The following is a 25,607-nucleotide window of genomic DNA, read 5'->3' as shown; positions in this document are numbered from 1 at the left end:
AGATCGTTTGATGGGAGTGGGAGTGTGTGGCAACAGAACTGAGGAATAAGCTGGGGGTCTGCGCGAACTGGAAGCCGGGCCTTACCTGGTAATGTGCTTAGGTTTGTGAAGACCCATTGGTGTTACAAAGAGTTCTCCTTATTTCAAATTAAACCCCTTACAAAGAAACATTTTTTTGCTTGGGAGGTTTATCCTGTTTCTGTGGCAAAAATAGCTCTCACTCTTCACCTCTCCCTATATCCCTTACATTTGCAATGGGAGATTTTGTATCTTCTCCCATGCGGGCAATCCTTGGCGGGGCTTGTGACTTTCTTTGACAAATAGAATGAATCCATCAGGTGATTGTGTGTGAATTAAGAGCCTGGTCTCAAGACACCTTATGTGCCTCTCCACTCTTCCTTTTGGAACACTGTCATTCGTTATGGGTACAGGCCTGGACAGCCAGGTGGAGGATGAGATCCTATGTGGACTAGAGTGGAGTCATTTCAGTTTCCCAGGCAAAACTTCAGATATGAAAGAGCTTAGCCAAGACAATCAAGCCTGCTCTCGATTGGTAGAACCATTTAAGTGACTGTAGACTCATGAGTCATAATAAAGGGTTATTCTAAACTGGTACATTTTGGGATGGTTTGTTGTGCACCAGAGCTAACTGATTTGGGGTTTTATAAACCCACAAACACACATTATGTTAAATTGGTTGTTTAGATTCTAGATGGATAATGACAAGCAAGCATGACAGCAATTAGCAAGCAGGGATGTGAATAGAGGGCAAACATCCAGTGTGTAAGGATGTTTTTTCTGATGGTGTCTTTACGTGATCCCATTGACATCTTTGAGGATTCATGTTCTTTAGTGACTTTCATAGTAAAAATCTCAGAATGTCAACAACTACTATTTCAGTCTGCTGAGGAGGTCTCAGAATTGAAGCTTCCACTCTCCTTTTTTAGGACTTCCGTGTGTCCTGGGATATTGTGAAAGATGAGCACATAGGACATATCAGATGAGGACCAAACTAGACATAAGGCACTGCTGTGGGATGGCCAAGGTAGAGGTGAAGTTTATTGGAAACATTCTATGTTTATCTTATACATCACATTAACTTGTATGGCTTTAATGAATTATTATTTTTTTAATGTTTATTCATTTTTTGAGAGAGAGAGCTGGTGCACGAGGGGGGGAGGAGCAGAGAGAGAGAGGGAAAGGCAGAATCTGAAGCAGGCTCCAGGCTCTGAGCTGTGAGCACAGAGCCCGATGTTGGGCTCGAACCCACAAACTGCGAGATCATGGCCTGAGCCAAAGTCGGGTGCTTAACCAACTGAGCCACCCAGGTGCCCCTAATGAATTATTTTTTTAAAAAGTCATCATTTGCTTGCAAACAACCAAAAGGCACAAGTAAAAGATGAAAGTGCATAGTTTAGTTCTTATTCACTCAACGTTTAATGATGTGCTTATTGGCCCATACATGACACCAAAAGGTCTTTAGCACTAGAGTCTAAAAACAATGCAAACAGACTTGCTGTAGTAATTTCTTTCCTGACATTTCTTTTTTCACTTGGCAGATTATTTTCTCTCCACAGAAAATAATGCCATAACCAAGGCTCCTTTTTCTTCATTAGGTAACAATGTCCAGATTTTACTGGCTTTATCCAAAAAAGGCAAATTTTTTATTGTTAGCCAAACTCAAAATACTCAGGGTAGAATTTGGTAAACTCAAGCAGAAGTAGTCTCCAGATTATAGAAGACATGTCTGCCTTTAAAGGTTTTTCCTTCAGGAAATGTTAGTACTAATGTAAACTAATATTGTAAAATTTAAGATGGCTAGCTTTCTCATTTTTTAGTAGGGCTGCAAGATATTCCCACTTAGAAAAGATATTTGAGATTTAGGAGCGATAAAAGCTAGATAAAGAAAAACACTGTTGTGAATAATGTGCTTTCAAAAGGAAAATGTTCAGATTTTCACAGAGTTGCATACTGTTGGGCTGGTCAGCCGTGCCAAGATGAATCTGGAACTTAGCCCATCAGATTCCTTGGCTTCACTGAGCAGAGTCTCGCTTGTACCAGTGCTGCGGTAAAATTTTTTGCTATTTATTTAAGACACAAATCAACTTAGAAGTGTACATTTTAGGCCTAGGGAATCAAAACTAGTTCTGGCAAATTGGCAACACTAAGACGCTACTTAGAAGTCCGTGTTAAAGACTCCTTCTGGATAGAGGCATATAATCACATAGCCCGGTATTATTATATGTCAAGAGTCTGTGCCCAGATTGGGTAAAGGCAGGAGCACCCCTCCTCCTACCTCCTTGCGGAATGCCATCTCATGGTGGCTTATTTCTGCCTAGTTGTGCTGTGTAGTACAATCTAGGTGGAGAAGGTGAAGTAATGTAAGGTTTGCCTTTTGGAGGCCGTATGTGTGTCCAGAGACTTATAACAGCCTCTCAGGGAAGAGCTGTTGTTTCCGGATCCTGAGCAAGTAGCCTGTGGCATGGAGTTCATCTCAAATAGCTGCTGGGGTATTTGGTTACAGAGGATGGCTATCCTTCATTCCCAAACTGGTCATTTCTGATTCTGTGTCAGTTCCCAATCATGGTTTTCCAGGTCTGACTTTAGCACTTCTTCTAAATCAACCTCGAAGTCATTGGTTCTTTATTTGGACATCCATGGAATGATTCAGGGGGCCTGTGAAACTCATGCAAGTATACTCAGACATCAGTATAAAGTGTGTAAGTGCATTTTTCTCAGGAGAAATTCCAGATCTTTCATTAGATTTTCCCAGGGATGTACTTTTCTTCCTCAAAGTTGTATCAGCATCACAAACTAGATTAAAGATCTTCCCAGAGAAATTGGCATGAAGGAACTCACTTATAACAGCTTATAATTACCACCCATAACACAATTACTGAGAAAGTTCTAAGCAGATACTACTGACCCTAAGTAGTGGAGCTTTATTTAGGATATCAGACTTTGAATCTTTAACAGTCCCAGTTAATACATAGGAATTCTGAATTATTGTTAGGAAAACACATTGTAAGGAAATTATACAGAATTTAACAAAAAAATTATATCAATTAGGAATATTTTTTGGCTGTGTGTACCAACTACCTACTTAATAGTGGCTTAATAATAAACCTTTTATTATCTCGTATAACATAATGAACGGAGGTAGATGTTCCCAGAGTTCTATCAGTGGCTTGTCAACTTAAGAACTTGTTATGAAATGAATGTTTGTGTTTTCTCAAACTTCATAGGATGAAGCCCTAAGCCCCAGTATGATGGTATTTGGTGATGGGACCTTTGGAGGTAATTAGGGTTAGATGAGGTCATGAGGGTGGGACCCTTATGATGGGATTAGTGCTCTTATAATAAATGATACCAATGAGCTTGCTGTCTCCGCTGGCATGTACACAAAGTAGGGGTCATGTGAGCACATAGCAAGATGAGAGCCACCTGCAAGCTGAGAGAAGAGGCCTCAGAATGAAATCTACCTTATTGGCATCTTGACCTTGGGCTCCTCAACCTCTGAGAGAGAAATTTCTGTCAAATCACCCAGTCTATGGTGATTTGTTACGGCAGCCTGAGCAGACTAACACAGAGCTCTAGACTGACATTTCCGTAGTTCTCTTCTCCTCATCGCGCTTATAAAATGGCTGCCACACCTCTAGGCATCCCACCGCATAAGTGATTTCAACTAAGGGCAAAAAAGCTAGGTAATAGCCATGACAGTGAATGATTTCTCTTCATACCTTTTTTTCTTTTATCAGATAAGGAACGATACCTTCCTAGAAAACTTGTCTTTAGAGTTGCCCCCAGAAAATTTTTCGTTATATCTCAAAGGCAAGAACTGGGTCACGTGGCCATTCCTAAAAGTAGGGAGTCTGGGGGAAGTGAGGACCTGCTTTTTCAGCTTTTGAAAAGGAAAGTGGGAGATGGTCATGTGGGTCAGAAATGGCCAGTGGGCAGCACCGGTAGGGTCTCTGATGTGGTTGCCAAAATGAAAAAAACCCACAAAACCCGAGAGATTTCGCATAAAAACCTGAATTATGTCATCTTTTGAAAAATGAGAAAATCTGGAAATGCTGTAGCTGTGTGCATGGAAATGACAAGCCAGCACTCTGTAGCAGCTGCTCCGTTGGGATGGGGCGTGGCAACTGATTTTGCCACAGGCCTCATTATTCTTCATTTTCTTCCCATCACTGAGACTCTATTATTTGCTATTCCTCATTGTGTTTGCCTTGTTGTTTTTACTATATGAGGGATCCTTCATTGCTCATGTTATCTGGTTTACTCCTGTAGGCAATTCAGTTGAATTATCTTAAACAGTCAGAGTAAGGAAGAAAAGCATCCCACAGGGATTTGTTTTTGGGCCCCAGTTTTATATGTAAAGAAGAAAAATTTAATTTTTGTAAATAGATCGTTTAATCTTAAGGCTCGTAGCTAATGTGAAAGTAGTTCATTTGACTCGAGATGTCAACTGGTCATACCCAGCAGGAGAAGGTAAAGAGGACAGAGAAATCAATTTGCATCTACCTAGAAAAGAAGATGATCAGATTCAGATAAAAAATAACACAGCTTTCGGGCAACTGGTTCAGTCGGTTCAGTCGGTTGAACACCCGATTTTGGCTCAGGACACGATCTCACAGTTCATGGGTTCGAGCGCTGCATCAGGCTCTGTGCTGACAGCTCAGAACCTGGAGCCTGCTTCGGATTCCGTGTCTCTGTCTCTCTGTGCCACTCTCTCTGCTTTGTCTCTCTAAAATAAATAACATTAAAAAAAATTTAGGGGGGCGCCTGGGTGGCGCAGTCGGTTAAGCGTCCGACTTCAGCCAGGTCACGATCTCGCGGTCCGTGAGTTCGAGCCCCGCGTCGGGCTCTGGGCTGATGGCTCAGAGCCTGGAGCCTGTTTCCGATTCTGTGTCTCCCTCTCTCTCTGCCCCTCCCCCGTTCATGCTCTGTCTCTCTCTGTCCCCAAAATAAATAAACGTTGAAAAAAAAAATTTAATAAAAAATAAAAAAAAAAAATAAAAAAAATAAAAAAAATTTAGGAAAATAACACAGTTTTGAAACAAAATAAATCTCAAATTTCCTTTAAAAAAGTTAGCAAGCTTGTTCACACGAGACCAGTAAGGGGGAAGCATGATATATAGTGATTTCAGAAGGACTGCCATGGATTCCCACATGAAAACCTCATTAAGATTTCAGAAAGCAGCGCTATGAAATTGGGGAAATTTTACCTGCAGTATTCTTAGGATGTCTCCAACTGATTTTCATCTACATACTGACTTCATAAACCCAGAGGATCAAAGTTGTACCACTTAATCCAGAATGATGTGGCAGCACCAATGCTTCCTTTTTTCTTTCTTTTTTTTTTTTTTAAGTTTATTTACTTTGCGAGAGAGCGAGAGCGAGAGAGCGCACATGCTCTCCTTTGAGCGGGGGAGAGGCAGAGAGAGTGAGAATCCCAACCAGGCTCGTGCTGTCAGCGCAGAGCCCGACTCAGGGCTCGATTCTCTCACAAACCGTGAGATCGTGACCTGAACTGAAATCCAGAGTTGGAGGCTTAACCAACTGAGCCACCCAGGTGCCCACTTCCTGACTCTTGACAGTGAAAATTGTGCATGGGTTAAAAATCCACAAGTGTTTATGGATCAGGCCACTGTAGGCATGAGGGTCTCTGCTTCTATCAAATAGTCCCCATCCTCATAAAGCTTCAATAGTCTCCTAATTTATATGCATTAAATTATTCTTATTTTTTATTATATCATGTTTTACTTAATACATTTGATTTTAAAATGCTTCTTTAAACATAACTACTCAGGGCACATGAACAATGTACCTCAAAACTTACAATATACACCAGCATCCAATCAAATATAAAATTACAAATCTTGGGTAATTTTTAATCATCTTAATCATTTTAATGGGTAATCATTTTAAGTGTGCAAGAGAATAATTAATAAATCTGACCCCCAAGATTCCTTTTAGGATTCTGGGATTCTGATTTTCATTAATGTTTATGGAGGAAAGGTAAAAATAGTTCCCAAAGTTGTGTAAAATGTCTTTTGTTCACTTATGCAAATAATCTGCCTTTACTAGGGAAAATAGAACAGGGTTGACTATTTGTGTCTTATTTCTGATGCTCTGCCATCTGAGGAAGGGCTGTCTTCTCTTCATGTCGACGTTTTACATCCGAGTTTAGCCCAATTTGGAATTACAGAAGCTTCCCTGTGAGGTGTGTTGTTGTGTGAAATAATTCATTTAAAAATGTATATACATTAAATCTTACCTGCTGAGCTCATAAGGCTGACTCCAGCAAGCCACTCACACTCTCCTCCATTTTGGTCTGCTAAATTCCTTTCACTCCAGAAAGATTAATGTCTTTCCTGTTTGGGTATACACTGACTGTATTTTCCCCTGTTCTCTCTTACTCCATTTCTTTCCTTTGCCTGGAAAGCCAGTTGTTTCGTATGTCACTCCCATCGTAATCAAAACAAAATTTCAAGGTCCAGCTGCAGACTTAACCTCCCCCAGGAAGTTTACCTCATCTTCAGCATCATTAACATCCCTTTTCACTGAGTTGCAGCACTCTATACAGCCTTGCCGAGAACATTATTGCTCTGTGGATGGAGATGATATGCTCCTCAAGGACAAGGACGGAACATTTTATTTCTTTCGTAGCCTTCACACTGCCCATCATAGCACTGAATACAGACTGGGGACACCATAAGAGCTGGTGAATAATACTAACCTGACATCTTCAAGCAGAGTTGAGTGCGTCCTTTTTTCTTATCCTATGAAGACCTGTTCAGAGCTCTTTCAACGGGCTATAAATACTTGTTTATAACCTGTCTTCCGTACCCCTCAGTAAATCCTTGGTGACTTGCAAGTGTATTCTCTTCATCCTCCAATCTCCAGTGTCTTTCACATTGTCTTTCACATTGCTAACTACACAGTAGGCTCTTAGTAAATGTTTGTTGACTAAATATGTGTCCTGTATCTTTTCAGGTTAGAATAACTAGGATCACGAAAGACAATTCAGTTAATAAAGTGACATCGGTAGTGCTAGATGCTGGTGAAACAGACGTATATATGAGAATGGCAATTCTGATCAGGAAGGAATTTGCTGTATTCAGAAAAAGGGAGAACTTGTCAGGATAAACGATGTCTTTGGAAAAGTTGCCTTATGTGAGTTTGGAGCCATGGCCTTGAAAGGTTGGGATTATTTTGCATGTTGTGTTCCATTAGATGTAATGAATAATTTAGATATTCATGACTTGGTCCGTAAAATGCTTAGAATAAAGCCGTGGTCACAATGGAGATATTATTGAATTCTTATATTTCTGTCATTACAAGAGAAAAGGTGGAATTAGGAGGAGTGTGAGAGGTCTTGCAGAGGAAGAACACTTGAGATTGTAAGAGAAAGAGATGAGTGATGGATAAAAGAGGATAAAAGGCAATGTATGGTGCCTCTTGCCTGTGATTTTATCCACTGGGGTGATCTTAACCAGAGTAGATAAACCAAGAGTGGTAGGAGTCCACTAGTTGACCACCTATGTCTATTGTCTCCCTGCATGGAGACTGGATTTTGGGAGGGTGTGTTGAATGGATTACACTTCCTAGCCCTTGTAGTTTGTGTGTCCACGGGACAAACTGTGTGATGGTCCGACGGTCTGGTCTGGGCCAGGGCTTTGAAGGAGATGTGTGTGCCTCCTCCCTACTCTCTTTTTCTTTATACCAGCTGGACGTAGATGATGATGATGAGGCATAGGTATTCTAGAGCCACAAGATAGATGGAGCCTGGGCCCCTGAATCACTGTGTGGTATCACACTCAATCAGGAACATTTCCCTTGGACTGTTTTGTGGCCCAAAACCAAACTTCAATTTCGTCGGTACCGGTTAACATGTTTAGATTTGTCACAGCAGTTGAGTGAACCTAACTGATGCAGCAAATGTTTCTGAGTTGACGCAATCTCATCTATCTTTTCTGTTGGCCCTGCCACAGGAGAAAATCCTATGGCTGCTTTCTTGGGTTGGCTTGGGTAACTAGTGATTGGGCAGGCTAATGCCCTGTTATGGACACAAAAAAAGAAGAGAGAGGCCTCTCAAGGGTGGTATAGGTAGAATGAGTGGAATAAAGCTTCATCGACAAAGACATAGCACCACTATTGTACAGCCTGAGGTATAATTATAGAGTCTCTGTTTACAATAAAGTCCAGGGGGAGCTGGCAAAATATAATAGTCACAAATGCAAGGTAAATCAAAATACTACAAATACAAGCCAAGTGAATGGATGATAACACGCTCTTGGAGTTCATAAATGTGTTCCTAATCTAGGCTGCTACTCAGTGGAAACAAATTGTGTGGAAGTAGGAAGGTGTAGAGAGTGGCGACTCCGCAGAAACTTTCAGGAAGGCTTTGGGCTTTCATCGGTCATAGTATAGGGACAGAATGTCATATCACCCAAATCTAATGGGACTCGGAGTCCACAGCTGGTAAGTGCATTGAATTTGTATCTCCTTATAAGTACCATACATTATTCTCATTCACCTTTGTAGCCCTAGCACCTAGCCTGGAATGAACCATGTAGTAGGGGCACAGTATCTTTGTTGAGGAGTTATTTGTACTTTTTACTTTCTAGTTGTGTTCTTAGTACTCTTAAACTGTGTTTCAGAGAACTGTAGGATCCCAGAGGTCTCTTCATACTGTTTTTTTAAAGCACACTAATGACTCCCAAATCCATAGCTGCATCCTGGATCCAACCACCTACTGGGTATCACCGACAGGATGTCCAGTGGTCCCTCACATTCGTCCCACACAGCAGCTTCATGGCGCCACTTGATAACAACAAAGAAGGAGAGAGGTTTTCTTGTTCCAAGAAATTGTAACAGCTTTGAAAAAGGAAACAATCCCAAACTGTCCTTGGATCAATGCTGTGCCTTGAGAGTTGGGATCATATAATTGGCTCACTTGTGTCACGTGAATTACTCTGGGGGAAGGCAAGGCAAGCCTCCTTGATTGACAGCTCCATTAGAAGCTGCCATGAATTGGGGGAGATGCAGATCCCCAAGAGAAGTAAAGTGGGGCAGATAAAATAACAGACGCTATCCATGGTAGGAACTCAATAAATGCTTGTTAAATTGAATCATGTGAGGATCTTCACAACTGAAACTTGTTCCGAACTTTAAAAAGATAATTTTTTGGCCCAGCTTTCAGTATGAACTTACTTTTTGTTGAGCCAGCTTGCTCATCCTTGAGAAAATTCTTGGTCTAGAAGCTGTCATGCCAAGTTTTAGCTCAGGCTATCTTAGGCAGATTTATAACCTCCTGAGATGCTAGCATTATAATGAAAATGCTGACAGCCCTGGAGTTTTGCTGACAGGAATGGTACAGCTGTGATAAAGCTAGAAGATGAATGGAAACATGGTGCCTCATCCTCGCGGAGCTGACTCGAGGTTAGGTCAAAGAGAAACCAGTCCTTAATTAGTTCAGGGCTGGAAGAAAGACCCTCCGTCCAAGTCCCAAGTTGGTTTAAATTCAGTTGACTGGATATTTCTCCAGGCCGTTTTAAAACAAGCCTGAAAGAGTTGAGAGATAGAGCATTATTAAAAAAGAAAAAATCACCTTTGGCTTCATCTTTAAATCAGGGGTCAGCACACTAGAACCTGTGGGCCACAGGTAACCCATTGCAGGTTTTTATAAATAAAGGTTTATTAGAACACTTCTATGACCGTTCAGCTATGTAGAATCTTCACAACCAAAACTTGTTCTGAACTTTAAAAAGGTAATTTTTTGGCCCAGCTTTCAGTATGGCAGAGTTGAGAGTTACAACAAAGACAGCACGGCCAAAAAGCCTGAAACATTTGCTATCTGGTCCTTTACAGAAAAAGTTTGCCAACACCTGATTTAAATAAATAATTCTTAAGATTTTTCATTGTTTACTTGGTTTCATGGTATCGTACATTACCTCCTTACCTTATACCTATGTATTTCTAATTATGCTTAGAACATGTAGTTAGTTACATATTAAAGAATAAAGTGAGGTAGGCTTGTTTAGAAAATTCCATTATGGTCCTTGAGATCATTGGAGGCACCTGGGGTTCCCGACATTGCAATGGCAAATTAAGTTTTCTAGTAAGAGTGTTGGATGAATTTCAGCAAGGGTGGGACAAAGAGTTCATCAGAGCTAGTATCTTCTAGGGAACGTAAGACCAAGCATGAAAGTTGAAAGAATTGCAGTCAGATAGATTTGAATCCTTTAACTTTGTTGAGTTGAGTAGGAAAGTAGATTAAGGCTCTTTCTTACAGTTTTATTTATTTTGTTCATTCTACATGGGAATAATATGACACGTAGAAATTCACAAATGTTTATGGAGCTCCTGTTGTATGTTATACACCATGGTGGGCGTTTTCACTTGTATGCCATTTAATTCTATTTCCTGTAGCTGTTGTTAGAATAAATGTATATGCTTGAAGGAGTAGAGGCTAAGAGAGATAAAATAATTTTCCCATAGGTACCTCGTTAGCAAGTGGTGGTGTTAGAATTCTTCTGTCTGCTGTCTTGACTGTATATAAATTAGATTTTTATAATTCACAATTATGGAAAACATTGTCCTAAACTTCACTTTACTTTTAAAAGAACTTTTTGTATGTCTAGAATAAACTATATTAATCATTTGTTCACAATTTATTTATTACAAAAGGAGTCCATTAACACAACCACTCCTATGTCAAGAAGAACATTGTAGTATCTCAGAAATTCCCTTCCCTCTTTTGTAGTCACCATTCCTGAACTGTTACGCAAGGATCCTGACTTCTAATATTGTAGATACTTTTTGCCTGTTTTTGAACTTCATAGAACTGAAGTCATACATATGTATGCTTTTGTATCTGGCTTCTTTCACTCGTTATTCCATTTGTAAGATTTACTGATGTTGTTATGAGTAAGTCATAAGTAGTTCTTTATCGTTGTTGACAGTATTCCATTGTATGAATATACATAATACATTCATCTGTCCTACTCTTGATGGATATCTGGGTCATTGCCAGATTTTTGCTATTATGAATAGTGCTGTTATGAGCATTCTTGTTCATGTTTGAATAAAAAATTCTATTGGAGGAATTCTTAGGAGTGAAAGTGTTGGGTTATAGTGATCACATATTGCTATGTCACAGGGGTGCCTATTACTAGGTCACAGAGGGTATGTATGTTCATCTCTCTAATTGTTTTCCAAAGTGATTGTATCAATTTACACCCCCACCAGCAGTGTATGAGAGTCCAGTTGCTAACACTTGATATTCTCTGTATATTTAATTTAGGCATTCTTACTGGGTTTTGAATTTTCATTTCCCTGCTGACTAATGAAGTTGAGAATCCATTCACGTTGTTATGTGGATAACCACTTCTGTGAAGTGTATGTTCAAGTCACTTGCACATTTTTTTTTATTGGGTTCTCTTTCTTCTTACTGATTTGAAGAAGTTATTTATATATCCTATTTGTATGTCCCTTGATAGCTCTAGGACATTTTTAAAGGTCCTTTACAACCTCAGTTATTTAAAATTTACACAGCAAAAGAGCTTTATGAGTACAGTATCTAATCTCAAATCCATCATCATAAGCTTTGCTATTACTGTAGACAGGCTAGTTTAAGTGTTCAGAGGAGGAAAACAAAAGGAATTTTGCTCCTGTAAGTTAGTATTTACATTTCAGTGGTTCTGTTTACACACCATTAAATGTACACTCTGGCATGTGGTAGAACAACGGAGACAATAATACTGTACTAAGAACTCATCCAGAAGCCATGCTCCGTGGCACTTTACAAATGGTCAGCAATCAGCTCTGAGCTGCTAGACTCAGAAAGTAGGTAGACATTACTCTGCTACTCTGATTTATAGCTATGAACCTACCATCCGAATGACTGAGGAACGGCTTATGGAGAAATGTTAAATTTTACTTCCTAACTTAGCACTACAGTCTTTATTGTGGAATGCGCGCGGCGGCACAGTTCATTCCCAAATGAACTTCCCATTAACTGGTCGAGGAGTTTAACATATAAGAAGGATAATCAGTTCTTGACTTTGGATTTGAATGATTTTCCTCAAACTTCTCATCACTAGTGGCTTTACATTAAAATCACCCGAGGAATTTCCAAACAAGATTAATGCCCAATTGTGGTCCCTGGAATCAGTTTTGTTGTTGTTGTTGTTGTTGTTGTTGTTTTAACTCCCTCCCTAAGTGATTCTAATTATAGCCAATGTTCAGAACCACTGCTCTACAGTATCCAGTGTGGTAGTTTGTGTATTTTGGGAAGGAATTCAGAAAGAGAGCCTATAAGCCATTCACCCTTGGGTCCTCCAAAGGGTGGATGCTGGCTCTGAGCTTCCTACTTTAAGGGCACTCTACTGTCCACCTATTCAAAGTCAGCTAAGGATCTTGCCACTTCTGGTTCTTTCTAGGTTCTTCCCCTTTTCTCTCAGCTTTTGGTCTTTTAAAATCTCATTGCTTCCTTTTCCTCTTCCCTCCTTTTTTCTACTTTTATTTTTTAAAAATGTTTATGTATTTATTTTGAGAGAGAGAGAGAGCACATGAGCAGGGGAGGGGCAGAGAGAGAGAGGGAGAGAGAATCCCAAGCAGTCTCCACTCAGAGCCTGATGTGAGGCTCCATCCCATGAACCGGGAGATCGTGACCTAAGCCAAAATCAAGAGTCAGCCACTTAACTGACTAAACCATCCAGGCACCCTCCTCTTCTCTCCTTCTACATCTCCTGTCCCAGGAGCCTACCTTTTCTTATGTCTAGCCTGTTGTGAAAGTTTGGGTCATTATTTTACAACCAGTTCTGCATCAGAAGTGTCATCGGTTTTTGGATACTGAGGGTGGATTGCAGGTGTGTAGGCTAGATCAGGCTTTCAGCATGACCCATTCATTGAATAGAGAACAAAACAGACCTTCATGTGCCAAAATGAGCTTACTGCCGATGCATCTTCTATATATTATTATGATGAAGGAGGTTCTGGCCTTCCTTCCTACCAGAATTTTATTACCAAAGACCCCTTCTGTTATGGTAGTTTTGGTGTGTGCCTGGTTTGAGGAAAAGTAGAGTGTGCAGGGTAAGGGGAGAACTATTCCTTGACAAAAAAAAAAAAAAGTAAGAAAAGCAAGCTAAAACAATAACGAGATACTATTCTTTTTCCTATATTAAAGTAACACAAAATAGTAGATTCCCCCTGCCCCCCATGAGAATACCTAATGTTGATTGCTACAATACATTTTTGAGAAAAGAATTTGGCTATTTGTATTTGTAGCCATGAAAGGGGTCATGTAATTATTCTTTTCATAATTTATCAGGAGAAATAACATAAAAATTCAGAAATGACTTCATTTATAAAGGTGCTCAGTGCGGCTGTACCTACTAATACTGAAAAATTGATAATAGCCTAAGAGCACAACACTGGGAGAATGATGAAGCAATTATGGAACATCCATTGGAAGGAATATTATGTTGTTTTAAAAAATGATGTTTACAAACTTCTGGTTTAAAATGGCATCTGGCTAGCAGCCCTTAAAACACCCTTTCTCACTAAAATATCTGTAACAACCTCCCCTGAAAGCGAAAACCAACAGAGAAGTTAATCCTAGAAGTTTTTATTTTCTTCCAATCAGAGAAAACCTGCTCAAGTTTGGCTTCAAGATATAGAGCCCACCTGGGGAAAAAAAAAAGGCATTTTCCACTCCCACTGTCTGCTTTGACTTAGAGGGGTCTTATTAATCAGAGAAAAGGGCATATATTCCACAACTGCAGTGGATATCAGTGCATGGTCCTTAGACCAGCAGCATCAGCATTACTTGGCAACTTCATAGAAATGCAAATTTACAAGCCTCATCTCCAGTCTACTGAGTCAGAAGCTCTGGGTGGGGGATGCACCTAAAATTTCAGAGCCAGTGCTCTGCTGACTTGGTGCTGATTTTTGAGGCAGCCAGATCACTCTTTCCCCTTTCCCTTCCCTCATCAACTTTGTTTGAAAGATCAGAGACAATCAGTCTTAGAGACTAAGGTCAGAGAAGTTCAGGGTATCCGGTAATGGCCAATGGCATCCTGGGAGATAGGGTCTCCAGGAAGAAAGTGTGAAAGGTAGCAGAAAGGTAAAAGCACATGGCAGTGCATTCTGTAAATGGTAATTTATCTTCCTTGACTAGGAAAACTAGAGAACGAGCAAGATGGTAAGAAAGGGAATATGGTCTCAGTAGGACAGAGAGTGCTGCTCCAGGTAAGTAGTAGCAAGAAACTTGCAACTGGACTGGCATTTGGTGACTACTTCAGTGATCAAAGAGCCGGCCCCGGGGCCAGCAGTGTTCTCTCGCCAAGGATGAAGAAAGAGCACCAACCCAGTCGAACCTACAACCAACATGGAGTTAGTGGGAAATTTGCATAGAATAGGGGAAGTGAGCAGACTCGTAAAGTCTTTGAAGAAGATCACGACTCTAAACTTGACCTGCTGTAGAGGTAGAATAAACTATGAAGGAACAGATATTCTCAATAGGATGCAAGCAAGCATGGCCTCTGTGGAATAGTAGCCAAAAGTTATAAAGGGAGAAGAGGCTCTGATGAAAAGACAAGAAGGCTAGGGGCGCCTGGGTGGCGCAGTCGGTTAAGCGTCCGACTTCAGCCAGGTCACGATCTCGCAGTCTGTGAGTTCGAGCCCCGCGTCAGGCTCTGGGCTGATGGCTCAGAGCCTGGAGCCTGTTTCCGATTCTGTGTCTCCCTCTCTCTCTGCCCCTCGGCCGTTCATGCTCTGTCTCTCTCTGTCCCAAAAATAAATAAACGTTGAAAAAAAAAAAAATTAAAAAAAAAAAGACAAGAAGGCTAAATTAAAAGGGTGAAGGATAATATTAAAAAGGATTGCAAGTGCATTAAAAATTAAATAGTAGAACTAAAGTTACTTTGGAGGCCAAAAAAAAAAAAAAAGTGATGATTTAGCATTATAGAAAAGTCAATGAAGACACACTCCCCTGGAATGTAGAAATAAAAGATAAATTTGACAGTAATAATAAGAAAGATGATAATACAAGCAGAAAACAGAAGGAAGATTCAACAAATGGATAATCTGTGTTTACAAGAGGAATATAAGAACAATAACAACAATGTAATTCTAATAAATGAGCTAAAAAGGCTAGTTTAGGCACAAGAAAGATTCCATTATGATCCCGGAAAAATAATTGAAAAGAGATCCATATTCAAACTTATCCAGATAATAAATACCGAATTAAATGACAGGGGAAAATAGTGTCAGCATCCAGCCAGGGAGGAGAGAAATCTACAAGGATATAAAAACTAGATGGGCCTAGAGCTAGAGTTTGTCACGTGACTGCTCAAATGATGAAGCTTGGCACCCACAAATGTGGATGCTGTGCAAAAGATGACCATGGTGTCACTGGAACTAGCTTAGCAAGACACAACTAAAAAATAATTACTGTGAATCTTCTTATAAAACTGAATACTTGTGTTAAATTAGTTTTTTGAAAGATGTGTAGTGCAGAAACAATTTAGTTTAATAAGCTTAACATTTTATATATTAATAGGTAATGCATTTAATTACAAATTAATAAATAGTGCCATAATAATATAGATTGGAATTTATTACTAGGTTGTGGTAATAAAGATTGAGAAGTTGCTGAAGGAGCCCATGGCTGGGGGTGGGTGGCTAACAGAGTAACCCCATGCCTTATAAAAGAAGAAATTGAAAAGATACTCTTTTACTTTTGATTCTGAGAAGTTGGAAGAATGTAGGTCCATGGAATATTTTGGAAAAAAGGTAACCATTAACAAAATTAAAAATAGGTCACACGCGGGGCACCTGGGAGTCGGTTGGTCAAGTGTCCAACTCTTGATTTCAACTCAGGTCATGATCTCACAGTTGGTAAGATTGAGCCCCTCATTGGGCTCTGCACTGACAGTGTGATGCCTGCTTGGGACTCTCTCTCCCCCTCTCTCTCTGCCCCTCCCCCACTCACTTGCACGCACTCCCACGCACTCTCAAAAATAAATAAATAAACTTAAAAAAATACGACATGTACCTTTTCTGTACTATAGAAAGAAAAGCAAAAAAAAATTAGAAAAAAACAAGAAAGGCTTCAAAATTATGCTACATACACATTGACTAAATAAACTAAATCAATCAGTTCAGCCAATAAATAAAGTGTATTAAAATCTCTGTGCCATGGTTAAAAAACATGGCTTTTGAGTCATTCACCTTAGATTCCTTCCTGTTTCTGTCACTTGCTAACTTGAGTTTCTTAGCTTTGTTGTATAACTCCATTAAGCTTTGGTTATCTAATCTGTTAAATGGGGATAAAAAGACGTTGGTTGTTCAGAAGACTAAGTGAGTCTGTATGTAAACAAATAAGTAAATATTCACTTTATGGCATACTGAGGAATTGACATAGTCTCCAGGTTCACAGCCTGGATTCTGATGTCTGATAGGATTTAATCCCAGCTCTGTTACTTACTAATCTTACTGAGCTGAAGCAAGTTATTGACCTCTCCAAGCCTTAGTTTGCCCATCATAAAATGGGGATAAAATAGTACTTATCACATCAGATTTGTCATGAGGATTGAACAAAATACGTGGGACGATGCCTGGGACAGAGCACTAAGTTATATGTACTGTAATTATTATAGCAAACGAGCAGCTTTAAATTTGAAATGTCAAAATGTGTATTAATAAAACTAGTATTATTAATAAAAGGGCAGTAGTAACATTTGGTTTTTAAAAATCAGACTGGAGGCGCCGGGGTGGGTGGCTCAGTCAGTTGAGCGTCCGACTCCTGATTTCAGCTCAGATCATGATCCCAGGGTCGTGGCATAGAAGCTCCTCACTGAGCATGGAGGCTGCTTAAGATTTGCTCTCTCTCTGTCTCTCTCTCTCTGCTCCTCTCCCCCACTTGTGTTTTCTCTCTCTCTCTAAAATAAAATAAAAAAAAATCAGACTGGACTAAAAACCTAAGCATGCAACAATAGTAAGGGATTGCATAAATACTTTTGGTAATTTCCTGTGATCAAGTACTGCATGGCCATTACTTGATGTGGAAAAATTAGCATGGAAAAATTTTATAATATGTACCTGGAATACTTACATGGAAGGATTAATAGGAATCAACCCTTAGGAAATCTAACATTTTGTTCTTTATGTTTTCTATAAGTTTGCATTCTATAATAAGCTTATTACTTTTAAATTAACAAAAACATAGATTTTAAAAAGTATGCTGCAGAAAAATATTTGGTTACACTGGGAACAAGTCTTAATATAATATCAAGAGAAAGCAGATGCAAAATTTTATGTGCAAAATTTTATAAGCCATGTAAAAATGTACTTGGAAAAATATTAACAATGTTGTTAACATTGCTGTTTCTGGGTGGTAGGATTGTTACGTATTTTTCTTCATATTTTGTGTCTACTTTTCCAATTTTTCTACAGTACTCAGAAATGTTAATATAATTGGAAGGAGAAAAATAAAAGTAATAAGAATAAAGTAAGTTCTTTGTAAATAAGCCATTAGCTCAGATGTTGGCAAGTAGAGTTTAATGGAGCTGAAAGGAAGCTTGGAGAGCAATGTTCTCAGTCTCTCCTTTTACTGGTGAGGAAGTGAGGCCAAGAAACATTCAATGGTTTGCTAGAAATCACAGAGTAAGTGGGTCAAAACAAAGTGGAGAACCCAAATCTGTCTGTCTTTTCTACTAAATTTGTATGCCCCCTCAGTTAGTGCACATTTTGTGCAAAATTGGCATAGTTTAATGTAAATACCTAATTCCAAGCAAGGTTCCTAATTTGTCTCCAGCTTCAGGAAAGGTTTAATTATAATACAGGAATGTCTTTTATCAGAGTAACAGTTTATAGAGAACAATGACAAACAAATAGCAGTATCTGCTTTTGAAAGTGGCCGCAGATACCTATGTGTGTTGGTTTGAAGTTATCTATATACTTGTCTCCTCCATACAAATTTACCTTTTCCACATGATCTCCTGGACATCTTGATCCATGTGGATAGCTGGAAGGCCCTGGCAGTTTTTAGTTTTTCAGCAGTGGATCCAATCCAATTCCAGGTGGAGGCACTTTGTTGCCATTGTACCATGAAGAGCCTCCCTGGCTACATGCAGCAGTTCCCAAGGGCAAGTCCTCAGAAGTTCAGTGCCGTGTTGACGTTTTCACCGTCTGATTAGAATTTCCCCATTTGAGGCAGTGTAATAAAAGCAAGGATATATAGCAAGTTGTTTACAAAGCTAAGTTTATTCACTCTTTCGGTGTCAAAATGTTCATTGTTGAGATGATGGTAACAGGTGTGTGTGTGTGTGTGTGTGTGTGCGCGCGCACGCGTGCGCGCACGAGCTTAATGTCTTGGAAAAAAAGTTGATAATCTTAGATTGATCTCAGAATGTTTTTGAAATTTTACTGGTTTGTGAAATTTCAAAGTATTGAAGGTACTGACTTAGTATTAGACATGAGAGTTTGGGATTAGAACAATCAGAGTTCAAATCCTGGGGCTGCCTCATACTTTGAGAACTTTTAAAATTTCTTTTCAGTTTTCCTTTCTTTAGCTATAAACTAGTGCAGGTAATATTTCTCTCTGGAAGATTAAATATTCTCATAAAACATCCCAAGAAATGGCTGGCACATAGTTTCCTCCAGACATATCTTCGACCAAGTAAGGGCAAAATACAAGACAGTCATGATTTGGACATTGATCGTATAAAATAGCTTACAAATCAATACATGTTGATTCCATTTTCCTTTCTTCTTACTTGGTACCATACGGTCATTTAAAGCATTGCATTACATAGAGATGAGCTGTCTTGAAGAAAATGATGGTTTTTGTTATTCCTATAGTTTTTTCACTATAATCGTATATCTTTTAAAAATTAGGTCTTAAAGCTTTCACTGTGGGTTTCTAGTAGTAGTTTCCTAATAACTTACACTCTGAGAACTTGAGGTTTACTTCAAAAGGATTGTTTAAGTTGTGATCATATTCTACTCTATTATAGCTTGACTTTGTGGCAAGTGTTTCTGGAGCAAAAAAAGGGGGGATACATGTCCTGATAAAGACAAGCACAGAGCAGAAGCTGGCATCAGTGTCCATATGGTTGTAGAATGATGGATAATATTAGAGATCATCTCACCCAGTGTTTCCATTTTATAGGCATTCCTCATGATGCTTTAACCTCCTTGTCTCTGACATCACCTTTGTTCTCTCTACTCACTGTTCTGTCTAGCGTGTATTACCTTCTTCAGTGGTTCAGCTGGTGTGACTTGCTGTCTTGACTTCATGCCCTTCTCTCATCTTCTCCGTGTTTGAAATACCTTCCTAAATCTTCACCAAATTTTCACTTCTAAAAAAGAAACTCTAAAACCTTATTTACTCAAGAAGGCATCCCTGACAGACTGCATGTCAAGTTGGGACTTTTTTTTTCTTTCATTTTTTGTCCTATTATATAAGGAAAATTATACTTAAGCCCTTCAATTAGGAGCAATTCTTATTTCTTTTACTGTGGTTCAGAAACATCCATGTTTTTGGAGGTTGTTGATGCTGGGGTTATGGATTTTAGTATGATTTATCCCTTATGTTCCCTTGTTTATTTATTTATTTTTTTTACTGGGAAAAAATTGTGTGGGAATCAGCAGGTGCTTGTTGTTATGTAAATATAATACAAAGATACACTTATTCAATAACTCCCTTCTATGATATTAGGAGCAGATGTCTCTTTAATGAAGCAAATATTTGTTCAGCAAGTGCTTATAAGTATCTACTATACATAGGACACCATGTTAGAAAGAGTTGAATTTAGCCATGTCAACCAATGAGTAATATAGTAAGGACGCATACTGTCTTTAAAAAGTTATAGTTAAAAGTAAAGGAGGTTTTTTCTTTTCTTTTTAAATTATTTATCAGGACACAAATCCCACATGGTTTGTAACATTAGCCAACTGATTGTAAGCGGTAGCCAGTTAATATAGAAGAAACAGTTCCCAGGTGGGGAAGAGCCAACCCTTAACATGCACTGGGTGTAGGTATAGTAGCTAAAGGTCTTGGGATCAAAGGGTGCTGACCACTGGAATCCAGGTGTCTTTGGGAGACTATTTGAGAGTGGTCATTGAAAAAAAGAGTACAAGGAAAGGTTGAGGAATCAATTTATTAAGTATCAGTATGAGTCAGGCATTCTATTGAATATTGAGTATATAAGACAGAAATGTAAGTTCCATCGTTGGATGTGTAGGTGTTTAGAGGAAGAAAGATGTGTAAAGAAATAGTTGAAGGACTATGAGAACTTGTATAGTTGATGTCTTTATTCATACCTTATAAAAAGCTGGATGCCATGTTCTGGGAAGGTTTGATTGAAAAGAATCTTTCCTCACATCGGTTTTCTTCCTTCCTTCCTTCCTTCCTTCCTTCCTCCCTTCCTCCCTTCCTCCCTTCCTCCCTTCCCTTCCCTTCCTTCCCCCCCTTCCCTTCACATCCCTTCCCCTTCCTTCCCCTTCCTTCCCCTTCCTTTCCCTTCCTTTCCCTTCCTTCCCCTTCCTTTCCCTTCCTTTCCCTTCCTTTCCCTTCCTTTCCCTTCCTTCCCCTTCCTTTCCCTTCCTTCCCCTTCCTTTCCCTTCCTTTCCCTTCCTTTCCCTTCCTTTCCCTTCCTTTCCCTTCCTTTCCCTTCCTTCCCCTTCCTTCCCCTTCCTTCCCCTTCCTTCCCCTTCCTTCCCCTTCCTTCCCCTTCCTTCCCCTTCCTTTCCCTTCCTTTCCCTTCCTTTCCCTTCCTTTCCCTTCCTTTCCCTTCCCTTCCCTTCCCTTCCCTTCCCTTCCCTTCCCTTCCCTTCCCTTAGGGCTTTCGGATTCCTTAAACCTGGCACTTTGGCCTTCTTTTTGGTTTTATTGTTTGATGTTTTTTTATAAACCTGATAAATCATGTATTTTCCACTGACATGAGCCTGACACTAGGTCCTTAAGTAAAGCATGCAAGTCAGCAGTTCCTGAGGTCCAACGGTATGCTCTGATGGAGGCAGTGGACGAAGCCCAGGATGCCAGCAGGCATCACATAAAATTTCATTCTCCGCCAGGTGGTCTAGTGCTTGCACACTGTAGGTGTCACTAATTCCAGATGCCCAAATTGAAAGAGCAGGACTGTATTCTTTGATTCAAAGTAGGTGGGCAATTTGTTCAATCCCAGGGGCCTTTGGACTTTGAGATGTAGGCTGAGAGAGCCAGTTATTTGAAATCAGGGTGGTTGGCACAGGCAGGCCAAGGGCCCAGCGGGGAGGGCAGGGAAGGAGCAGAAAGCCTTCCAAGAAGAAGCTGAAAATTGACCTAGTTATTTTGATGGCACGCTCTGTTGCATTTTCCCTTCAGGCCAAGTCCAGACTCCCTGACATGAAATTGAAGTACTCAATGCCAAGGACTTAAAGTTTGGGGATTTTTCAATTTCTTTCTTTCTTTCTTTCTTTCTTTCTTTCTTTCTTTCTTTCTTTCTTTCTTTCTTTCTTTCTTTTTTCTTAGTAAGGATGATCTTGCTCATTTAAGAAATATCTGTCTTCAAGCTGAAAATAGCAATGGTAATTAGGATTATTTGTGTTGAGTCAACGAGTCCAGAGAGGAGTGGACAAGCAGAGGGTGAGAGGCAAAGCCATCTGGCTTCTGTGCACTGCTCTCTTCAGGATCCGGAGAGCCTATGGGGACATATGGGAAAGAGCGTGGGTAGAGTGTGGGGGCTGAAGAAATGGAGGCAGGTGTAGTTATTCTCTTGGGCTCTCTGCCAAACGCACACCCCCCTCCACTTTAGTGATGAGGACTGTTTTTTTTCTAACTCTCGATTTCCATTTTCCTTTGGGGCCATTCTTGGTCCTGTAGGCCAAATTATAGTGCAAGATTTATCAGCATTGGCACTATGGACATTTTGGGTCAGATAATTCTTTATTAGGGTGGTGGGGGGTCTGTTCTGTGCATCGTAGCATGTTAAGTGGCATCTCGGGCCTCTACCCACTAGATGAATAGCCCCTGCTCCTTCTCCCTCCCTTCCTCTGATTTGTGACAACCAAAAGTGTCTTCAGACATTAACAAATTTCTCTGAGGGGGCAACGTTACCCATTTTAAGAACCACTGCTAAAGAGCTATGAAGTAGTTCATCCTTTTCAAAGAATCTGAACATGGAGTGTCACCCTACTGAGTCTGGAGCAGAAAGCCCTCCACATTCTTTCTTCAGACTCTTAGTGTCATCTGTGTGCAGAAATGCTCCGAATATAGAAATGTTCTAAGGCCTCTTTATTATTGAGTATTGTTACTAAGATCTCAAGAAATATACACACTTAATTTGGAGGGGATATTCTCAATAGCTTACTAATTCTGAATAATTTGCCATGTTATTATTTTGATTAATCTATAGAATCAAAAAGAAATCAAGGAAAATAATACTGGAAAGTCAGGTTGGTGCTGGTCTTGAAGGGTCTTGGCTATTAGGCTAAGAGTTAGGACTTTATTCTGTAGACAATGGGAGACATATCAAAGGGTTCCTTAAATCCTTCTTTTGCCGCCATTACTCTGCACAGACTTTTCACTTTGACCAAATGAATCTCATTAAAGATATATTGAACTAAGTTGTGTCCATGTCTACTTTGTAGAGGTTTACAAACGTATTTGGTTCACTGCTCAAATCCCTTGATCTTTTTTTGCCTCAGTTGTTGCTTCAAAGCTTTCTTCAGGTGTAACAAAGGAGTTTAATTGAAAAGGATGATGCTTTTCAAGGGTGGAGGCAAGATCCCTGGAAAATGGACAGGCGAGCTACTCAGAGGTTATAAAATCAGAGCCAGATGGAGGAATATTCCCCACACCAGGGTCTCGGCTCCTCATGACATCTTCCCTGCCAGATTTCAGGTTTGCAATGGATCAGAGACTGCTCTGTGCTCCCATCCTTCCTCTTTGCAAGTGAAAGGGTTTATTTCTGAATGAACTGTTCAGTGCAGTTTTGTCCTTCTTGTTCAACTGCTGTATGTTGGATGTGTGGTCGTGAAGATAACTTGTCCTTTTACTACCTGGGTCTCTGGGTCAAGAAGAGGTGCCACAGCTGGAAATCATTCATCAGCTCGAGGTTCTGGACTTGGAGTTGATACCTGTCTTTTCTCTCTCCCTCCTTTTTTCCTCTTTCTTCCTCCCACCTTCCCTCCGTTCCTTCCTACTTTTCTTCTTCCTTCCTTTCATTTATTTCCTCTTAATCCCCTTCCCTTTTCCTTCACTCCTCCCTCTCCACTCTCTCATTCTTCCCATTTCTTCATTCCTTCTTTCCTCTTTTATTTATTTATCTCTAGTCTGTTAATATGATTCTCATGATGATTCATCTGGCTCCTATTTAGTGTGTGAAACTCTAACCAGAATTTCTCTTTACTTAAAGTACTGATGAATACTTGTTGACTTTTTTTTTTTTTTAAATCACATGTACTTACTTTTTCTGTACTAAAGTTTTAGAGTTTGATATTGTGTCTCAGCCACTTTTCTATAGTTTTAGATTTTGGGAATTGGGATATGGGAAGAACCATTTGTTGGAAAACTAGGTTCTGATCTCCTGATAATTTTGTTAAATATACATACCACCCCTTGGGGATACATACACAGATCATTCTCCAAATTCAGCCTGCAGCCATTTCTACTTTTGAATATCATGCCATTAAATTGTGACCTTTCTTATTGTCTCCTGCTGATGAATTTTTTGAGGGAGGCTGGGTTCTATTGTTTATTATTCATCTTATTCATATTAGAGGTGGAGCCTAAGTGATTTAGATCATGACATCATCTTTACTGAGAAGTTCAAAGCCAGCTTTTAAAATGGCTTCATTTGTTATTTTAAGTAAACTTTTACATTGAAGTGTAACATACATTTAGAAACTCATAAATGTACAGCTCAATGAATTTTCACAGCATGAACACAATTGTCAGATCAAGAAGCAGGATGTTGGAGCACTCCCAAATCTCATGGCCATAGTCAGTCCCCATTTTCAAGAGAATTGACTTACAACATCATTGATTACTTTAGACTATTTTGAACTTTATAGGAATAGAATCATACTGTCTACTGTTTTTTTGCTTCTGGATTTTTCCGACTCAACATTAAGTTGTGAAATTCAGGCATGTTGTTGTGTGAGAGATATGCATGATTAAATATGCATGCATATTTGAGTGAGAGATAAGATGATTAAAACTTTATCCAGATCCTTCGGAGAATATCATGGATAATAAACATTTATTGAGAAAATAAGCTGCTAGAGATTGGTGATTGAAAAAAAGGTGTAAAATGATGGGTGTCAACCTTGACTTCATATTTGAATGGTCCAGGAAGCTTAAAAAATTTGGAGACTCGTCCCCTTGCCCCAAGCCCTGAAGTACTGGTTGCGTTGGATGTGTCCTGGGCATTTTGATTTTCAAATCTGCCCCAGTGAGTCTCATTTGCAGGAACGTTTGAGCAACACTGGTATGAAACACCATTACTGTCCTTGGAGACTTCTATCTGAAGAGACAGGGTTTCGTGTAGAAGGATAAGTATAGTTCCACAGAATATCCAGTGTATGAGATGGACAGTATTAAATGCAAACCAGATATGGAAAGGCACACAGTGGTTTCCCTCATTTTTGTTTTTTCCCCACTAAGATTATAGCCTGTATTATATGATGTATTTCTTAATTACAACATTTTTTAAATTATAAAACATACCTGTTTTCCACAACTTAATGTTTTGGGAATTAAGATACATCTCACAATTATTGTGGATATTAATATGCTTCTTTTTTCCCCCTAAGAATTTGCTGTCTAAGAAATTGATGTGAGCTATAATTAGTGATATTTTAGAATGGAAGAAACACAACAATTTGTTTTTCACGTGTTGCTGTTGTATGCAATGTATTACTGTCATCTTGTTTATTAGAATATAAGATCATTGAAGACAAGGGTCAAGTGTTTTGCTACTGTTATATTCCCCAAACACCTAGTGCAATGCTAACACTTAGGATCAATAAATACTTGCATAAGATTGGACACCCTTTTCTACTTTTTATTACTCAACATATAGAAACTTATCAGCTGGGAAAGATCTATAATCTACTTGCAAAATTCTAGAGAGAGAATTGTAGAGATCTCTACAATATACCCCTTAATTCATTTTGGTGTTTAATACCTTGGAACTTGTGTGCAGTTAATCTAAAATCATGTTAAGCTTTTGTTATAAGATGGTTCTTGTGTTCTGATGTTTTTCAGGGTGAAGCAGAAAGCATCTAGATCACTCTTTTCTGTATAATTACCATATATATGCCTGGAGCATATAAATATTATTACTGCATGTTGTTGGCCTGAAGGATTAGGATTTTTATAAATCCTCTTTATTTAGTATGCTTTATAGCTAGAACCCACTGAATCAAGTGCTGTTCTTTCCCTAAACACATTTCTTATGAGTACTAAATAAATTTAATCAACAGAGCTCTCAATATTCCACATTCAATCAGTGGCTGGTGCATGAAGCTGATAAATTCTCTTCCTCCATCCTGCATACCAACAGTAGTTGCTTTCTGATTATGTTTGTTTTACTTAGGATGGTTGAAGA

The sequence above is a fragment of the Lynx canadensis genome, chromosome C2 (assembly GCF_007474595.2).
Source record: "Lynx canadensis isolate LIC74 chromosome C2, mLynCan4.pri.v2, whole genome shotgun sequence".
NCBI lineage: Eukaryota > Metazoa > Chordata > Mammalia > Carnivora > Felidae > Lynx > Lynx canadensis.
This window is presented reverse-complemented; position numbering follows the sequence as displayed.